The following is a 19,479-nucleotide window of genomic DNA, read 5'->3' on the forward strand; positions in this document are numbered from 1 at the left end:
TTTCCCCTTCGGGCCTCAAGTGGGAAAAATCCTGGGCAGGCTCAGACCCACACCCTTATTTCGGTAATTTTAATGCACCGCGGAGAGCACGCGATCACATATGCGTGTATGACCACCTCGTACGGAGTGGACACGGTGGTGGAGGGAGGGTCTCTTTTCTTCTTGCCGGTACAATGCGGCCCATCTCCCGTTCGGAAGGTGGGGTGAGAGCTTTTTAGGCAGTCTCGTGCGATTAGAAAGGGGAAAAAGTGGACCGGTTTGTCGACTTTTTCAGAGTCTTTTTTTATGCAGAGGACGGACACAGTGGCCACGCCTGAGCTCAGAGAATAAATGAGGGCAGGGTTGCCAAGGTTACTTGCATTACATATGAATACTTCTCACGTGATATTTTTTTCTAATCTCAAGCGCGGCATGTCTACTACCTTCAATTAGTTGCTCAAAATTAAATTATAATTAAACAAATGCTTTCTACAGTATGTAGGTTGGTAGCACGTCGTGTATGGTCAGTGATGACGTTGTGATTAATGCGGTGGGTTTTCCAGTGGTTGCTGAAAACCATTAATATGATCGTGCTTCGGATGTTAGATTTATAATTGCTGAGAAATTAATAACCATTGAGAAAATATATTGATGCCTATGCATAGAAGTGTTGATCTCCAATCATTTTTTCATGGATGCTATAAAAATCTACGAATATAATAATCTACATAATATTCAATTGCAAATTTGATTTTTACTCCACAATAGAATTTGCATTCGTTACATATGAATAATTCTTTTGCGATTTTTTTATCCCAAGCGCGGCATGGCTAGTACCTTCAATTGGTTGCTCAAAATTAAATTAAAAGTAAACAAATGATTTCTACAGTATGTAGGTAGGTAGCACGTCGTGTATGGTCAGTGATGACGTTGTGATTAATTCGGTGGGTTTTCCAGTGGTTGCTGAAAACCATTAATATGATCGTGCTTCGGATGTTAGATTAATAATTGCTGAGAAATTAATAACCTCGTATAAAATATATTGATGCCTATGCATAGAAGTGTTGATCTGTAATAATTTTTGATGGATGTTATAAAAATCTACGAATCTAATAATCTATATACTATTCAATAGCAGATTTGATTTTTACTCCTCAATACACTTTCCGTACATTTAATAAAATAGGAAACGAGGAGAAAATGTAATGCCTTGACCTCAATGTATCTTGAAAAATTTCCTATGGTATTAACATTTTCTTGTAAGAGCTTAAAATAACGGAGGAGGAATCAAGTGAAACTGGTAAATGACTAATTACCAATTTTAGTTTTTGAAAAATTTTTTTATTATAAAAAGATCCTCTTCTGATTTTAAGTAAAAGCGATAAGGTCAAAGAGCTATGAGATTGCAGCTCTTAAAATTTTCTTTTCAGCCTGGCTTTGAATTACTTTTGCTTACTAACTGGGTATAGGTATTTAAGAGACAGTGAGTCGGTTTACTGGGAGAATAATAGGTGAATCATTATCATTGAATAATGAACTGAAAATGTCTCCTTATTCGAACGTGTCTAAAATTAAACAGTTGTTTCATGTTTAATCTGTTGGTATTTTTAAGTATTTCTACATATTAAACATTTTCTGCAAATTTTCCTCAAGCAATTTATTTTTCCATGACCAGCAATTCAGTATATTTTGCATTCTCATCAGGTGATATCGTAATATGACCTTACCATTAAGTAAAACGATTTTTTTTGTGTCGTATAAGGAAACTTAATTTTTTTGACAAATTGCCGATAAGTTTTAATTTTCCAAGTTGCCAATAAATTCAGAAGCTAGTGGTGACTCTATTGCTGCTGCCATCTGCTTATTGCAGCTATTTTTGCGTTTACGAGCGACAGTATACTTAATGAATGCTCTTTTCTGCCCACATGGATGAAGTCTCTGTATTAATGCCTAGTCATTGGCAAACAGAGTTTGTGCATACCGAGTCATATCTTTGTAATATAAATTTCTCTCCTTAGAATTGAATTTTATGGCTTAATTTAAAGTACGATATTAACATTCACATGTGGAATTATGGCATTCGTTAGTATAAATTAATTTTTATTTGTGTAATAGTGAAAGATGGATTTTGGCCCTGTTAATTCGGATCTTAATTGCAAATATTGATGATAAGCCAGTGGCATTCCATTTAAACCAAAATCCACGATCACATTTTTACGTAGTTGCTAATATCGATATTAACTTGAAGCATGGGCGTACCCAGCGAGGGGCAGGAGGGGGCAGCTGGCCCTCTAGAAGGAAAAATCGCAAATTTATTTAAGAAAAATAATATTTTTTCAAGTAAATAATTTTAAAAACTAATAAATAGCTGTTACAGTTCCCTTAAATGTTGACTTCATCCACCTTTTACATGCTTAAATGTTACCTACAACTTGAAAAACCATTGCTTGCCCCCCTAGTTTTGAACCTGGGCACGCCCTTGATTTGATGGTCTTGAATCAAGATATAACAAATTCCATTCCTCTCTTAATACGTTTATGTGCCATTCTTCGTTTACCTGTTTGGTATTTAATCCGTCTACATAAATGGAGTCAGTTTTAATCTCATCATTCTTGGCGATCTAGATTCTTCGACAAAGTCCACTTATTGTTGGGCATTTTATGCAGCAATTTATTCGAGAAGTTAACGGCAATGAAGAAGGTTGGTCAGCATCTGACTCGTCGGCTAATCAAGTCGTTACATTTTACAATTCTCGTCGGCGATCATTAAAACAATATTCCATTATAAGAGGAAGAAGGCAAGCATGGGTTTTGCAAACACTCCGGCCGTGCTCACCTGATCACTCGGTCGTAAATAATTCAGGATATGGAGCCCTTATCTATCAGTCTTTTGTTTTTGAACATTCCTCTCTCGCCCGAGGGTAGGCGTTGCTGAACTAATCGCGCGCGCTGTTGTTGTTACTGGCCGCTCAACGAAGACTGCCTCTCCGGCAAATTGTTGTTGCCTTCCGAGAATTTATGTGCAGCCACGGCTTCGCGCCAATCCAACGGTAACGGCGTTTCATGAGTTTTGAATCTCTCACCCTGAGGCCAGAAGAAAAATTGCTTGGATCAGGTTAAGCGATGATCGTTTGGCGTATAATTTGTTGAGTATAGAACGAATTTTGGTAAAATCCATTAAGGAATGTATCATCTTCAAGGTCTTTGTGTAAACTTCGGTGAATTATTTTTCACCGAATTTACACGAATATATTTTCTCTGCATAGTTTGGTTTTGTACATAAATTTTTCATATCATTTGAAGTACTGCAAGCACTTTTCCCTGTAATAGTTATTTGTTCATATTATTTATTCATTTCTTAACGTTGAACTCTTAGACCCCTCTGATGAGTAGAAATTGTTAGTAATGCTTTGATGGCTAACTTGGATTATGAAAACTCATTATGGATGCAGAATAGTGACTGAGAAATAAATATTAGTCCAACTGTCCTGCCTATAAAAAAATGTTCGATTTTTTGAGCACATCAAAATATTCTCAGAAGAACTGAAAATCTCCCAAGCCGAATATAAAAGGAAATTGTACATAGCAGCAAAAATGAAACCCATAAATAATTGTTACATTTACGGTACTCATTTGCATTTAGTTGTCCGTACTGCTCACAGAAAAGCATTGAGACGACAGAAAAATCATTGAGTATGATAAAACACAACTTTTTGGTGTTTTTTGTAAAGGCAATTGAAGCGAAGATGGTAAAGCCGAGAGTATTAACTTGATCAGAAACAAGAAATATATAAAAAAGGCTGAATAATGTACAATATTTCACGTATGATTCAAAACGGTGACATGAATTTCATGAATTTAACCTATCAGAGGCTATATATTAGAGACATGTTCGAGAAGTGTTCTTAATCACTTCCGCTGGATCAAAGCAACTACCTTATCCTTGTGCACCTGCTCACCCAGTTGTTCTTGATCAATTGTTTTAAATCTGGTGGTGATGAACTTCGTCATTAACATTTTGTTACATGAGACAAATTGAAAGTAATTCACAATTCATGCTGTGAAAGCTGAAAAGTGACCATGTGCTCATAAACATCCTAAGTCTTCAAACGATATAAAAACAGAAAAGCAATTATCCTTTATAAACCATTTTTTATGATCGTACAACTAGATTTTCTCCAACTGATGGGAGAGATGTGGTTTTCATTTTTCTTTTGACTTCCGTGTAAAGTTTTTCACGTGTTCTTCCGCCGTTATCCTGGAAAATCACACTTATTTCGCATTTCAATAGTAAGGCTCATCCGTAATAATTCGCATTTCACTTGTTTTCTTTGCACAATAGTCGTGGAAGGAGACTTTAACAAATGATAGTATGCCTCCACTCAAGTAAAATTATTAAGTTTATTTTGATTATATTAGCATCAGTGACAAATATCATACTGAAGGAATTGGATGCACCAACAATAAATAATAGAATGAATTTTAATGCGTCATTAGCGTGAAGTCAAACAGTCTCTCTTCTATTAAGAAAAAAATTAAAATCGTTTATTAGCCTCCCTTCTATTAAGAATCAACCGTTCTTTTCGACCCTTCTTCCAGCAAATTCAAGAATATAGAAGATAATCCATTCAACAGCGTAATACGTCTAATACGTAATACTTATGCAATACTCAAAAACATAGCTTTGAGTACTGACGCATTAATTCCAAAGGCTTAGGGATCTTCCATTACATAAATATACTTATGTTTCACGGCTCAATGAAATTTACCTATATGCAGATGAAATATAGATTAAATATACAACGCAGCAAAAAGTTGAATATGGGTAGGAAATGTCTTATTTTTACCTAAACCTTGAAGATGGCGTAGAAATGAATCCGACGAATCGCAGCGGGAATGGCGGCCAGTGCTGGCGCCGCCGCGCGGTCTAATCTCTTCGCCGGCCTGGCGCCAAATGGCGAGGAGGCTGTAGTAAAAATCAACAGAGCTCTCTTTCTCTTCTTCCTTTCCCCTATTTAGGAGGAAGGGGAAGTCCTGAGGGAGGAAATGGCGGGAAAAGATTCAGCTCGCAGTTACGGTGACACGCGCGAATTGAATAGGAAAAGTAGGAAAAAAAAACATTTCCCGCCCTTTTTTCTTCGGCGCATGCGCGGAGAACTCATGCTTTTTCCCGCCTTCTGCGAAGCATGTGGAGGAGGGTTATTTTTTTTATACGCTCCGCTCGGGGAATACCCCTTTTATTCCTTTTTTCTTTATTATTTCCCGCGCTCTCCTCCCTTCTTTTTTCATCATTCCCGCCTGGACGACGCGCGGGAGTTCCCCGGCGTCCGGGGCCCGGCTGTCGCCGACTCTCTGATTCTTCTCCTTTCGCTGAATCAGCTGGGGAAGAGGGATATCCCCACGGTTTTCGTGCTTCTTTTTTTCTCTCCCACACACACACACACCCTGCTTTTTCCCCGCACTCTTTTCCCTACCCCTCTCCCACTTTTCCTCGCCCACTCAAAAAAGTCTACCAGGCCCCCTACCTACACTCGGCCCCCTTCCACCCTCCTCCCTCTTCCCCTTACCAGTCTGCTCTGCGTTTTCTGCGGTGATACTTTTCTTTTTCAGCGGGCAACATCCGTTTATAAAACACTCGTCTCGCTCCCTTTTTCAATCGGGTCGAGCGCTTTAAAACACACCCAAGAGGCGGGAATTTCACTTTCTTTCTACCGTCTGCCTCTGTGTTTTTGTGTTCTGTCTCGCTCATTTATTTGCTTTCTACTTGTCAACATTACACAACTCTTTCCATGTGAGTGTGTTTATTAAATGAGTTTTTGCGTTTGCCAGTGTTGCACACTTTATTAATTTTAAAGTCACCCTTCTCCAATGACTTGGTTATTCTTATGGACAGGTAATAATTCAATAAAATAGTCCTTTAAGTAAGAAAAAATAAGTTTCATACGTTTAATTCATCAATTTTAGTAAAATAATTTTCAGTTTTCATCATGGTCACAACTTTTCTTGCGCATTATGCTCATTGTTACTTTTTCCTGTCTCTTAATAGAAAAGTAACTCTTCTTATCATACGAAGACGTTTTCAGCTCAATAAAGAACTTATTATACCGGCAAGATTTATCTTGTGTTTAGTAGTCATTTCAAAATCTTTAAAAACACCAGGAAGAGATAAAAGTTAACATTAATTTTATTTATATGCGGGAAAAGTTATCACACAGGCAAAACAGAGCAATTATTAATCAGCGAAAATAAAAAGAAACATTTTGTATCAGAGTATGCTGATGAACTTAAATGATACGGCATCTTTTGTTAACAATGTTTTAAACTTTTATTAGCCCTGATATGGTGTATAATTATTAGGGACACGTTGGCGATGGAAATTGTTTATCTATTAACTAAGCTCACTACATCTTCATGTCGGAAGAAGATTGGCATTACAATTCACCGTTGATAATTGCTTTTATCAACTTGGATAGCACAATTCCTTACCCTAACTCAAGTTGAGTTCTCTTAATATAGCTGTTCAATGAATTCGAACCCCTATTAAAATACAGAGTTAATTGGATGGTGAATATAATTTTGAACGTTGCCTTTTTTTCGTATCCAATGAATTATTACTAAAATTGTCTTAAAATTTGGTAAATAAAATTCTCATATTATCCTATGCATATTAGCTTAGCTTATTATCTTTTTCTAGCAGTAATATATATTTCATTGTACAGAATAAAAGTTCGATAAAATTGGCAAATGTGCTAAGCTTACTTTGTCATTAACATTTAGACATTTTGGAGAGGTGACGGGAGTCCGAATGCAGCATAAAATTGGTTTAGAGTAATCCTTTGGGCTGAAACTAATTTCGGTTAGTAGCAAAAATTGATTTTCGACAGAAATGGGCAAGCATTTTTATTAGGCATCGAAATCGACACAATTGAAAGTCTGCAATGGTAATCACAAATTATATAAAAAGAAACAAATGTATTTTGTAAAATCTCTACCTCTTTTCTTGATTAATTGATGAAAAATTGTTGCCATCGTTCTTGCCTCAGAATTAGCAATAGGTATTGTTTAAAATATTGCACAATTACTGAACACTTAACAGTCAACCTTCCTTAATGTGAGAAAATAACCTTCTTGGTATATTTCATTAGAAAAGAAATAAACATATCCAACCCTAAATCGCATATTTTTAGATATTAATCTTTTGTTGCATAGAAATCAGTTCATTTCATCGCTTGTAATGGGTTTATTGGTGAGTAGGTGTATCTATTGTGAAATGCGTTTATTTGAGGAACGTTCATCAAATGTACAATAATAACCTTATTAGTTAACTGTCTTTTCTATCATGTTTTCTGACGTTGAACCATTGAGCTATTTCAATTCGAAATACCAATCTACCAGTTGCTTTAAGAAATATGATTTGATGCTTTCTCGGCGAATAATGTAAAAGTTAAGGTAATAGATTATTTTGTATAACAGATATAGCTGTGATAAAGGAACTGGCATCATACTTTTATTTTTCATTTGCAGTTTAATAAACTAAATTTATTGTAACAAAGGCACTTAGCAACCATAAACAAAAACAAATCGACATTCAGCAGCCATGAGGATGAGCTCCGAGTCGGACCTCGAACGTTGACTAATATGGATAATGTAACCCTGTGGGAATTCCATGAAAAGTTTATCCATATTTGACCTATGTTCCATATATAATTTCTCCTCTGTTTTGACAAAGAATATTCCCCTTTTCCACACCTATCGTATTATTGATGTTGATCGCAGAAAATTAAAATACTCTACATCTACAGTTCAAATCGCTCGCCGGAAGGGCAACTTCATACAAATATCGTATACATGAGAACTTTCCTAATTGTATTCGGCTATGGCTACATCTAATAGAGAGGATTCCTTTAATAAAGGTCTTAAAAGATTAAATGCAAAATATTTGGCCAACGTTTCGATATATATTTATGCCTTCAATCGGAGCTTTTTTACAATGAATATATTTTATCTATCTACTCTCCAAGGAACCAATCGGCGCTAAAAAATTGAGATCAAGAGAAAGAAAAAATCTCAATTTAATTATTGATTGACTCCCACATGAAAAATATTTGGATATGCCTTTTTTCATATTTTTCACTCAATATATACTTATGGTAGAATAGAAAAGGATATCTGGAGAATATTACGCAGCGACCCGTCTCAACGTTTCCATATTAACGCAACCTGAGTTGAAACGAAATAGCCTGATTCCTTCGAAGTGTTTCGCAAAATGGTGGACGCGACGTGGGCGTCTCCATGGTAACATCTCGAGCGTGCAAGATGGGTGAGGATGAGAGGCTCAGGAGAGAAGGGGTGGGGTGCAGGGTATTTGAGAAGGAATGGAAGGGGTGCAAAAGGGGGAGACGAGGGGCAGGAAGAGGCCCACAAAATATCCAGGCCACGCCGCATCACGAAAAACCCTTTCGGCCAAAAACTAATGAATAGGTACTTCTCCGCGTGGAAGTTACCCCGAGGATCGCGAACTCGAGACCCTTATTTTTTTTCGTCTCCTTTTCCCAATCGCTTCAGAGAGGCGGTTTCTTTCGCGGGAGCTTGTGTTTGGAGTGGCGTGAAGAATGTGTACTGAGAAGAGGAGCAAAGCCCCTGTACAAGTGTGCAGCATGCGGAGTTCTCGTAGCGTTACATCCCGGACAGGATGGTTCCGCCCTGGCGGGGAACTAGGAGAGGAGCCATATTGTCCTAAACCTCGGAAAATCGATGGCAGCCTTCCACAGTCTTTGCCTCCGCCATGTTGAGGTCCAGGAATCTTCTTTCCTCCCCTTCGTTCGACCCCTTCCCCAGTGCAAAGACTCCAGTCCGCCCACCACAGGCTATTCCCCTACACGTGCAACCCTTCCCCTCCGTACACAGTCTTCACCGCGCTGACGACGCCCCCTCCCCTTACAAATCCTCCCCAAGGACTCCTACCCCCCCTACTCAAAACTCTCTCTTCTCCTTTTTATATTACTTTCCCTTTCTTTTTTCCGCCCTCAACAGACCTCCCCTACCGTTGGACTCGCGAGGCTTCCTCTCCCTCCAGTCTCCCCTTCCAAGGGCCATTTCCCGAAGTCCTGCCGCACCCCCTTGGTCCGCATCTCCTGCGTTCCAACCGCTCCCTTCCTTAACTCTCTCGTCCTCATTTCCAAACTTCCTTCTCTCCCCTCTTGTCTCTCTCTCCAAGCAAAAAACCTCTCCTCCCCTTCCCTGACTGCTCTGGGCCCTGGCGTCTTTTTTCAACTCAAGTTACGGCCTCCGTTCCTTCCACTTCTCTTCCTCCTTCCCGTTACGAGCTCCCTGCTCTGCTGTGCCTCCCGTTCCCCTACAATCCAGGCAGCCTCCCTCGTGCCCTCAGCGGAGGCTCCGTTTTGTATTTTCGTCTCATATCGAAGGTTCCGTCATGGGGTGGTCGTACTCTTCTGAGGGAATGGTGCATATATATTTAAAAATAGTAAATAGACAAAACAAAAGCCGTTTGAAAAAATAAACGATGGAATCTTTTTACTGGGAGGTATTTTGTTTTCATTATATCGGTAATTATAATTGCAAACTTTTCCACAATAATTTGATGCTTACTACTAATTCAATGATGATTACATATACATATGAACAGCAAACAGATATGGCGAAGGGCGTTTTTTTTAAAATAAGTAATAATATAATAGGGTAGTCATAACTCTCTGCGCTGAGGCCGAAATGGTGCAAACATATGAACGGCAAATGGACATGACGAATGCTGTTTAAAAATTTAATAATTATGGAATCCTTTGATTAGGAGATATTTTTCTATCATAGTTCATGTCGGCAATTAAAAACTTTCAGCTATGATAATGATTTCATAGAAGATTTACCACAGTAAAATTTATTCTAATCTATATATTTCAGAGGTGTAGTAGTAACAATAGATCGACGAACGACTACATTTGTAGATCTACTGGAAATGATGCGGAATTGGAGCAGAATTTTGGGCAAAGCATTTCGAGTTAACGTGAAACCTGCATGGGGAACACTAAATATTTTATAAATACTACTTTATAAGCGATGGCGTCGCTCATTATGAAGTTCTCTACGTAATAAAATGATTAAATGGAATAAAAGGAAAAAACTTTCAAAATTCAACGGGGGCTTTGATGTCGTACAGTACATTTCCTTCTAATCATTACTTAAGCCAGTTTTACCACACATTTTTAGGGTAGGGTATTTAAGTTTTTCGATTGCTCGATGGGTAATTTCGGTTATAATTAAGTGCATGTGATCTATTTTTCGAATGATGACTGGATTTTATCGGGTAAAAGAAACGTAAATAAAGGGAATTTGGTGGATTTATTGCAGAATTTTCATCGCATGAAAATTCGATTAGCTCTCATTTAACTTTTTATTAGTATTGTACGTAGTTTTTAGAATAACATTTTATATGATTTAAAAGAAAAATTATTCAATTCCATCTCTAACTCATTGTTTGACAAAGTCTTTGTCAAAAATTCCAATGTATGTACACTTTCTTTCCTTATTTACCTCTCCTTCAGAAGTGGACAATGCTTTGTAGGCAACGTGTAAGAAATATTTTTGGATTATGAGCTGTGCTATGTGAATTGCATTAATTCCCATTGTTATCTGATTTTATAATACTTTTAAGTGGTATGCATATATGCGACTATGCGATATCATTCACCACTTTGCTAATTTAAAATCCCCTAAACATTTACTCGGAAGAAGAAATCTAATTCTAACTTTCCACGCAGAGCCTATACAAACGTTGAGCGTTATATATTTTCCATAGCCTTTCCCGAATATGAAGACCGTTTCAATGTAATGGGTGAAAGTTTATGTTTCTTCCTCTAAAGTTACAGGTCATGGTGGATACAGCCGAGAACAGTGGTGTTGCTCTTATCTTTGTCTACGTGTCCTACTGGAAACGTCATTACGCAAGAATTCGGTTTTGTGTGAGATGTTAGGTAATAGCCGTATTTTATGCCTTCTATTCAATTTTTATACCATGATAAATTTATTAATATTAAGTCGTATTATGAATTTGTAATAATAACAATACTAAAGCATATTGAGCCACATTTTATTATTGCTAATTTATTATAGCCATTCTGCTACTTTATCACACGAATTAGGTAGAATTGTGGTGGTAATATATTCTGCCTGCACGATTGACCCCCGAGAAAGACCAGCTGTCTTTGCAGTAATATCAGAAAATAATAATCGTGACATTATGCTGCTAATTTGAGATTATATTTGGACTTGGTAGCAATTTTCTATGACGGCGGTACACAAAAGGTCATTGTTTGATAGAATAAGTGTCTTCATTTGAACGGAAATTATGTGGAAAAGTAGTTGAAAGTGTGGGCTTTTATGTAAAAAATTTATAAGAAAAAGTTGACTGTTTTTATTTAAATTTCAAAAAGGTGCTTACTCAGTGAAGGCGCCTCATACTAAGATTCAATTTTCTAATTTTGTGCAGCAAACCGTTGCCTGGTGAAAAAAGTGACATTTTTACATTCATCAATTTCTGCCTAGTTCAAGGATATAGATTTGTTTAAGCGGAATCAAGATTGTATTTTGTTTCTCGTAAGCTGAAACAATATCGGTCTGATGGTTTTAAAATATCTTACATAATTGTAAGTACCGGGAACTTTAAAGTAAAATCACTTCATTTGGAGGCAATCTTTATTTGTTTTTGGATATAGATTCAATTTTAAAGAAAATTGATAATCATTATTTTTGTTGACGGTATTTTTCAGCATACATTTCGCCCTCATGACTTAACCATGATCATTAATCTGTCAACAGCCTCGAGATTCTTTTAACGCAAGTAAAAATTCGTTTATTGTATCATTAAAGTTTGTTATGTTCTATCTATTTTCTTGGCTTTCTCATAATCTTTCCCATCTGTTTCATAAATTTCGTCCAAGATACCATGTTTTGAACTATGTTTACTTATTTTATGCTCAATAGTGGATAATTAGTTATATTGGAATGGCATTGGCAATATATGCTACCAAACTCTATATGTACTATGTATGTATGTAAATAACTTTTATAGTTATAAATATTCTCAGTTACGGCCTCCTAACTCATCCCTTACTGTTCGTACGTAGGAGCCATATAAGAGCCACACCCTTCCCTCTTCGATAGCTTATACCGCTCCTTCTCCGGGTACGTGTCTTGCCAGCCTCTCCCCACAGCTTGCCCTCCAGAAGCTTCCCCACCCTCCCAGCTACCTCCTCCCCTTCATCCTTTTCCTTACTTCTTTCTTCGCCTTCAATTCCCTCTACCCCAATCTCCCTCCCCCCCAGCGTAGAAGTTCACCCCCTGCGTTACTCACCGCCTTCCTCCCCCTCCCTTATATCTCGTCCTTTTTACCCCTTTCTAACTTTCCCGGTCTCACTCCCTGGGGTAGAATTTCCCGTTCCCCCACACCCTGTAGGAAAACTACCCCACCTTTTCCGCCTCCCAGGAAAACTCCTCCTCCCTCTAGTGAACGGGGAATGTGCTCTGGTAAGCTTAGGTTCGGTTGTTGGTGAGAGGTCCTGGTGTCAGGGGTGGGATGGGGGTTGGAGGTGTGTGGCGGGTGGTGTCTGCAAGGGGGAGGTTTTTGAGTGGTGCTCCGAGGCACTCGGGTTTTGAGGATGGGGAAAAGAACTTCTTCTCTCTTCTCTCTGAAAGGTCCGAGGCTTTTGAGTTGCGTCGGTGTGCGAGTCTACTTGAATGTGGGCGTGACAAAGAGGAGGCATTGCGGGGGTACTTGGAATAACACGGGTGTTTTGCGATGAGTATTGTAGTGCGGTATTGTTTTATACTAAGCGGTGCAGAAATACTGGTGCACTAACAGTACCCTTTCAAGCAATCTCTCGCACTCGTTGGGTGAAACGCAAAATCTATGATCCATCTTTTATATTATTTGTACTGTATAGATACCTTTTTCTCGACTTATACGCAACCAAACTCAACAAATAAGGTACCAAAATGCAAAAAATTTATCAGAGAACATGCGACGGCATATTTTACTTCATAAATATTGCTATTGTTTCCTAAAATTGTCATTTAAATAATAAAAAAACAAAAAAAACAAAAACCGGTAAATGTTCCTGACGTTAACGGCGCACAAACTGATACATTTGTTCATTTGCAATAATATCTCGCATTCTTTAAATAACATTTATAAAAATGCGGCTGATTCCACATTCAAGTCTCCTGTTGATACGGAAGTATGAGTCATCATGTGCGTATAAAAGAGGATAGTGTAATTACTTCCAATGTTGTGTTTAAAGAGGTCCTCTGACCTCAATTTGTACATGAAAATTCAATTTAAATTTGTACATAAGACTCTGCCTTTTTTTTCTACATATTAAAATTATAAACTCACATATCCCTCTGTGGACCTGCATTGAAAAGAGCGGGGGAAGCCCGCTGGGAGCGGGCGCAGCACGCTCGTTGTGTAATATTTTGATTTGTGAGTCCAGCAATAAATTGAAAAAATAATGTGGTGATAATGAATTCTAAACTATGCGTATGCCTCATTATTATTTTGGATTTCAGTTAGATGGATTTAATTATATGTTTCTTATAACTTATTGCGAATCATACCAAAATATTACTTCACATTTAGTCACAGTTTTCAGAAACTCAAACTGCCGAAATATCATTTATTTATTTTCCATATTCAAAAATTAGTTATTTTATATTATATTTTCTGGTATTTTGACGAATTTCAATACCACTGAGTGAGGATGGGTATTTAGACAATTTCCATTATAATAATTGTTCATGAGTCATAATCAACTTTTTCATCGCTTATGTATTGATTTGCGGTGTATTGATTTGAAATACCCTTTCCGGTTATGAATGGTCATTTAATTTAAGTATCGCTTTTATGCTTGGAATCATTTCACTGGGGTAGGCGATTAAGAGTAATTTTCTGGAAGTGATGATTATTTTAATTTTAAGAAATGCGAAAGTAAAAGGAGGTCTTGAGTGGAGAAAATGGGACAAATAAGTGAGGATTCAGAATATGTTACGTACGGAAGCAATTTCGCTGTCTGTAAATATGAGTTGAAACCTGCATCAAAACAATCTTGAAAGTTTGACTGATTACGTCGTTATATTTTTATAAATAACTTTTGATATTATCCACATATCTAATACTATTTTCATCGTTGTCTGAGGCACAATTCTTGTTAATACGAGTATCTTTATGTCGTTAGGATTTCAACCATGCAACTCAGTTGTGTTTGAATTTTAAAGCTTTAACAATTTTTTTCCTTCAATAATTTTATTAAAAAACGAAAGCGCAATGCCAGAAATTTTAATTTATGGCATAGTGGTACCTTAACTTTTGGCAAGGCCTAATTTTGAAACTAGTTGGTGCTACCGGTCTAGCGAGATAAATTCATCAAATACTTATAATTTTCCACTCATCTTTAGTGTGCACATCTACTTGCGTTGGGTGTAGGAAGAGAGGGTAGTAGAATTTTGAGGGAATAGCTTTTCCTCCAAGGGGTATGGACGTAGGATGCGTCATGGATGGGTTGGAGAAAAGTTTCTGAGTCCCTGGTTAGAATAGGGTTTTCGGGAAATTTAGGCATTCGCTTCAGGGTTGGACAGAAATGGGGGGTGGAGTGTTAAGGGGAGAGGAAGGGGAGACCCTGGGCGTAAGAAGAAGGGTTGATATCCGTCAGGGTTGGCCCTGAAGGGAATGTCTATGCCGTGAAGGGGGGTTTTAAGCTTGGTAGGAGTAGACGTTTTGTTCTCCCTCGGAAGAGGGTTTGTAAAAAAAATTGTCCCCCTAACAAGAACATATTTATAATTTGCCATCGGACCCTAACGTTGCCAAACACGAAACCTATTTCTTAAATGATATTTGTAAATTTTGCATATCCACATTTTATTTACATTCGGTACATTAAAATTTCTATTTGATGCACTGGAAAAATTACCAAATTTCCTGCGAAGAAAGGCAAATCGCACTTCTGAGCCAAATGGGATGAAATAACCCGGCTAGAAACCCGAAAAGATTTATTATGCTAGAATTTTTCTGTTATGTTTATTGCGATTATCGTGACTTCGTCTTCCATTTTCTAAAATTGGAATAACGTTTTCCATAATTTTCTGAGAAATCGATTATCTTTATCGCAGCTTCGGCTATCAAAACCACGAGTTGTGCATCAAATAGTAAATATGTTGGATAAATTGTTATCCATAACGACCTACAGGATATCTTTTAAATGGTGAGAAGGAGGATAGAAAGGCAACGTGCAAAATTGCGAAGTGAGGAGTAGGAAAGGGAAGCGACGGGTTACGAGGTCGTATGAGGGTGAAATTTGGAGGCGGTCGAGTTGGGCTTGTGGAGTTAGGGACATGGGTTTTTGTCCGAGCGACGACCATGGAGCGGATCTCTCTCTGGGCCGCTAGTGTGATTGCCACGTCATATGGAGAAGGGATTCCGTCAATTGGAAACCAAGCAAATGGAAAACGGCATTGATGACTAAACCGAGCAACACCTTCCCAAACGCCTTCATTTCGTTGCGGAGGAAGAAACTCCGTCGATATTTATATTCAAAGCAAAAGGAGAGGAGTTTAGCCGCGCAAACAGGAGGGTGTAATGAGATACTGTGGTTAGGTTGAGAGACCGCTGAAGTGGAAGTCATTATGCTTTCGAATCGAAAAATCACGGCGGAGAAACAATCTTTCGCTTTGAAACGAGTAGAAATTGGAAGCCGGAGCTGGAACTCGTGAGACGAATATACAACACCGGATTGCCCTTAGGGATTGAAATGAGCGTAAATATTGAATAATTCACTAGTCAGTGTAAAAGATGCAGTGTACTCCTACTAGTTTTCGAGCCTTTACATCCTCGTATCAAAGCATTATATAGTGAAAAACAATGTAAAACAATCAGAACGTAGTGTAGGTAATAATTAGTACCTGTGTTAATGAGCTATTAATAACGATGTTATTCACTGTATAAGTAATTATCTTTGAATTGATATATTTTTCTTTGGCGCGGATGAAGAAATATTAGTAATAACGCAATAATTTTACTGTTACATTAATATACATCTACATACTCACCCCTTCGGTGTAGTCTAGATGTATATTAATGTATTTATTATAATATACTATGGATATTAATATGCTTATTATTATCCGCTATGTATATGCATGCACTAATTATAATCCACTACGTATATTAATGCACTTATTTTAATATTATATATGTGTATTAATGAACTTAATAATGATAATAATCTACTTATGATTCGGGTGAAAAACGAATTACGCTCATTATCTACTCGGCAAAATTTCCTCTTAATTTATCGTTTTCTCGGACCTGAAATATGGTTGGGTTCTATTATCATGTCGTCCGTGTCGCTCTTAAAGATATCTATTCTCTATTTCTCAAGCAATATAATACCGCTGCTATAGCAGCAATATCACGTGAATTATTTTTGCCTCGTAAACTTGGCATCGTTCGATGATGGTGGAAACATCTGAGGAATGCTCGGTAATGTGAAAATACATGTGTGGGAGAATGCGGTAAGTGTGGAGGAATTGTTTGGCGTCGGGTGATGAAAGGGGATAAGGACGAGCACTCCATAACGCTCGGAGGGAGGGAAGATATTGAAAAGTATGGTAGGGGAGGTGGAGTGAGAGGGGAAAGGAAAGGCTTTTATGTGAAAAGGATCGAAGGACCAGTAAGGCCTGGACGCGCGGGCCAGGGAACATAAGGCAAAGAAAATAAGCATGCGTAATACCCAACTCGGCGTTGCAGAAGTGCGAAAAGAGAAAAGCAAGAATGGAGAGAGGGAGCTTTCCCGGAAGAGAATCGTCAGAAAAAAAAACATTTTTTATTACAAAACAAATTTTATTTCGAGCTCCTTAAAAGTTATGTGGATATTGTCATTAATGATACCTGCCTATGATATGATACCTAAATATAATTAGTATAATATTTTGATAGTGTTTACGAGCTAACTAACATATTTAATAAAGAATTTATATGATGTGAGTCTTCCTTTGTTGGCGAACAAGTTGCTACAATTGTTTATAATATTTTAAGAACACCTCTGAGAGTATACGTATAAACCTTTGTTTTTAATTATAGGCACACCATTGAAGTCCTTACTTGTTCCTTTTGGCGCTCCTGTACAAAAAACCTTGACGAATTAAATACTGGCTTTATTAAAAGAGCGATTGGTTACATTGACCTGCAATAAAAAAAAAACTGGGAAAAAATGGAAAATAATTCCTTTTCCACAATGGAAAACTTATTTTTGGTGAGCAATAAGGTTTTTTCCAGGATGTGTATGTTAATTTCTAAGAAGAAACATCAACCGTAAGCCAATATAGATATTAAGGAAATGACCGCGTCCACCATCGTGTATTTAAATATCATTTAATGTAGCAGGGGATTAATATTTGAATTGTGGTTTCACTTCTACAGCCGTCCGACTGCTTCAAGTTACACTAAAAAGTGACGATACATAGAACACGTGATTATCCGGCTGTAAACGATTATTCCATTATCATCGCCGAAACAGCGGTCGAATGTTCTTGGTAACAATTACCCGAGTATTTACATGGAAAAAAGTTGTCCCCATTGTTTTCCTCACTCGCAAATCCTTGAAGTATTTTATTCATTAAGCTCAAGTGGGTGGAGTATGGGCAAGGCTTGGTTGGAGAGCCTCCACGGTGGCGAACGTTGAAAGAGAATTGGAGATGAAAACGGAGCAGTGAAACGGTGCAGAGACGGGAAGAGTAGAAGGAGAGGAAGGGATAGCAGTGTGCTGGAGGCGATGGTGAAGAAGGAACAGGGATGGCGGCGCCAGATAAGGGTCGTATTGGCCAGATCCTGACGCCATCCTTTTTACTCCTCCCTTCTCCCAACAAACACCCCTTCGAAACCTAGGGCCATTCCCCCCTCCTGCCATTTTCAACACGCGCCGACAGAACCTCAGACCCTGGAGAACGCTGGGGAAAAGGGTACGGCAGAAGGCGGAATAAAGAAACGGGAAGAAAAGACGGAAGAAGCAGGGTTGTTGTGGGTGGTGGTGGGGAAATGCCAAAATGGAGGAGGATATAAAGGGCCGCGAGGCATTCTGGGATGCGAGATAGGCCGCGTAGGGTGGGATGGGGAGAATCCTGAAGGTTTGTTGAGGGGTGGGGTGATGGGGATGGTTGAGGGGAGGGGTAAAGCTATAGAAGGCGTAATGTTCCTTCTCCTTCTTCTGCTACGAAAATGCCTTCCCTCCCTGCGCCCCCACCTACCTCAGACGTCAATTCCGTATTCCCCTCCCTGCAGAAAAACCCCTTAAAACCCCATCCCCACCATCCTCCAGAAAACCCTTCCCCCTTCCAGTAACCGCTAACTTTTCTACCCTGCTCTGTACGATCGACCTTCTCTCTCAGGGGTCTGCGGAGGAGGGGAAGGATTTCTGGGGGGGAGGTTAGCAGGGGAGGGGTTCATGTGGGCGGGCACAGTCAGGCAAAGACCTGGGGAGGGTGAATGTTGGGGAAAGGGTACGTAAGGAAAGAGCGGCAGGGAGGGAAGAGGTCCTTTAAATAGGGGTGGAGATGGGAGTCTCAGGGTGGGGGAGGTTGTGGGAGGGGCTTAGAAGAGATGGTAGGGCCAGGGGTGGGTCGCAAAGGGCCGTCAGGGTAAGGAAAGGGTGTGGGAAGGAGACGATGCATACATATAAGGGGTTGCCGAGGAGGACTGAGTCGGGGGTTGGAACCAGGGTCGTATTTTCTCTCGTGACAGGTATAGGGTTGTGTTGGTAGCGTGGGAGGAGGTATGGTAAGAAGTAGGGTGGGGTTGAAGGCTTCGTTTCTGCCGGAGTAGAGGAGGAGTTGGACAAAATGAAGGGGGTTTGGATGTGTCCTAAGGAGAAGGGGTGGTGCAGGGGTTGGAAATAAGACCAGAAGAAAAGAAGGAAGAAAAATATCGTACGGAAGGGGTTGGGGGATTTTTTTGACCATGGGACGCTTGTGTGAGGGTTAGGATGATAAAGCGTCGTGTATTCCTTCTCCCTTTCCTTGTATATCCCTCCCGAGGGTGGTGAAGGAACTGTGTAGTAAAAGGGGGGGAGGGAAGGGTATAGGGTTTTGTAAAGGGTAAAAGGGAAGAGAATGGTCGGTCTTGCTTCGTAGGGTGGAAGGATGGTAGGGGGTAAATAAGGGTTTCGGGCTGTGAGCAAGGGTGAGTGAACCCTGCTGGGACGTCTTCTTTTGTTTTCTTTTTCTGCTTCATTTCTTTTTCGCTTTCTTGGCGGCCTCTCTTCTTTTTATTAAAGGTCCTTGCATTTATTTTTTATTTTGAAATTCACTTTCCTATATCTTCATTCACCTCTCTCCTCATTCTTCCTATGAAAATTGTGGGTTCACTAAACACGAATTTGCACCGGTCAACCTACCCTCTGTCTGTGAATTTTCTATCGTACACGACCCAATATTATGATTT

This window comes from Ischnura elegans, chromosome 11, assembly GCF_921293095.1.
Source record: "Ischnura elegans chromosome 11, ioIscEleg1.1, whole genome shotgun sequence".
In the NCBI taxonomy this organism is placed as follows: domain Eukaryota; kingdom Metazoa; phylum Arthropoda; class Insecta; order Odonata; family Coenagrionidae; genus Ischnura; species Ischnura elegans.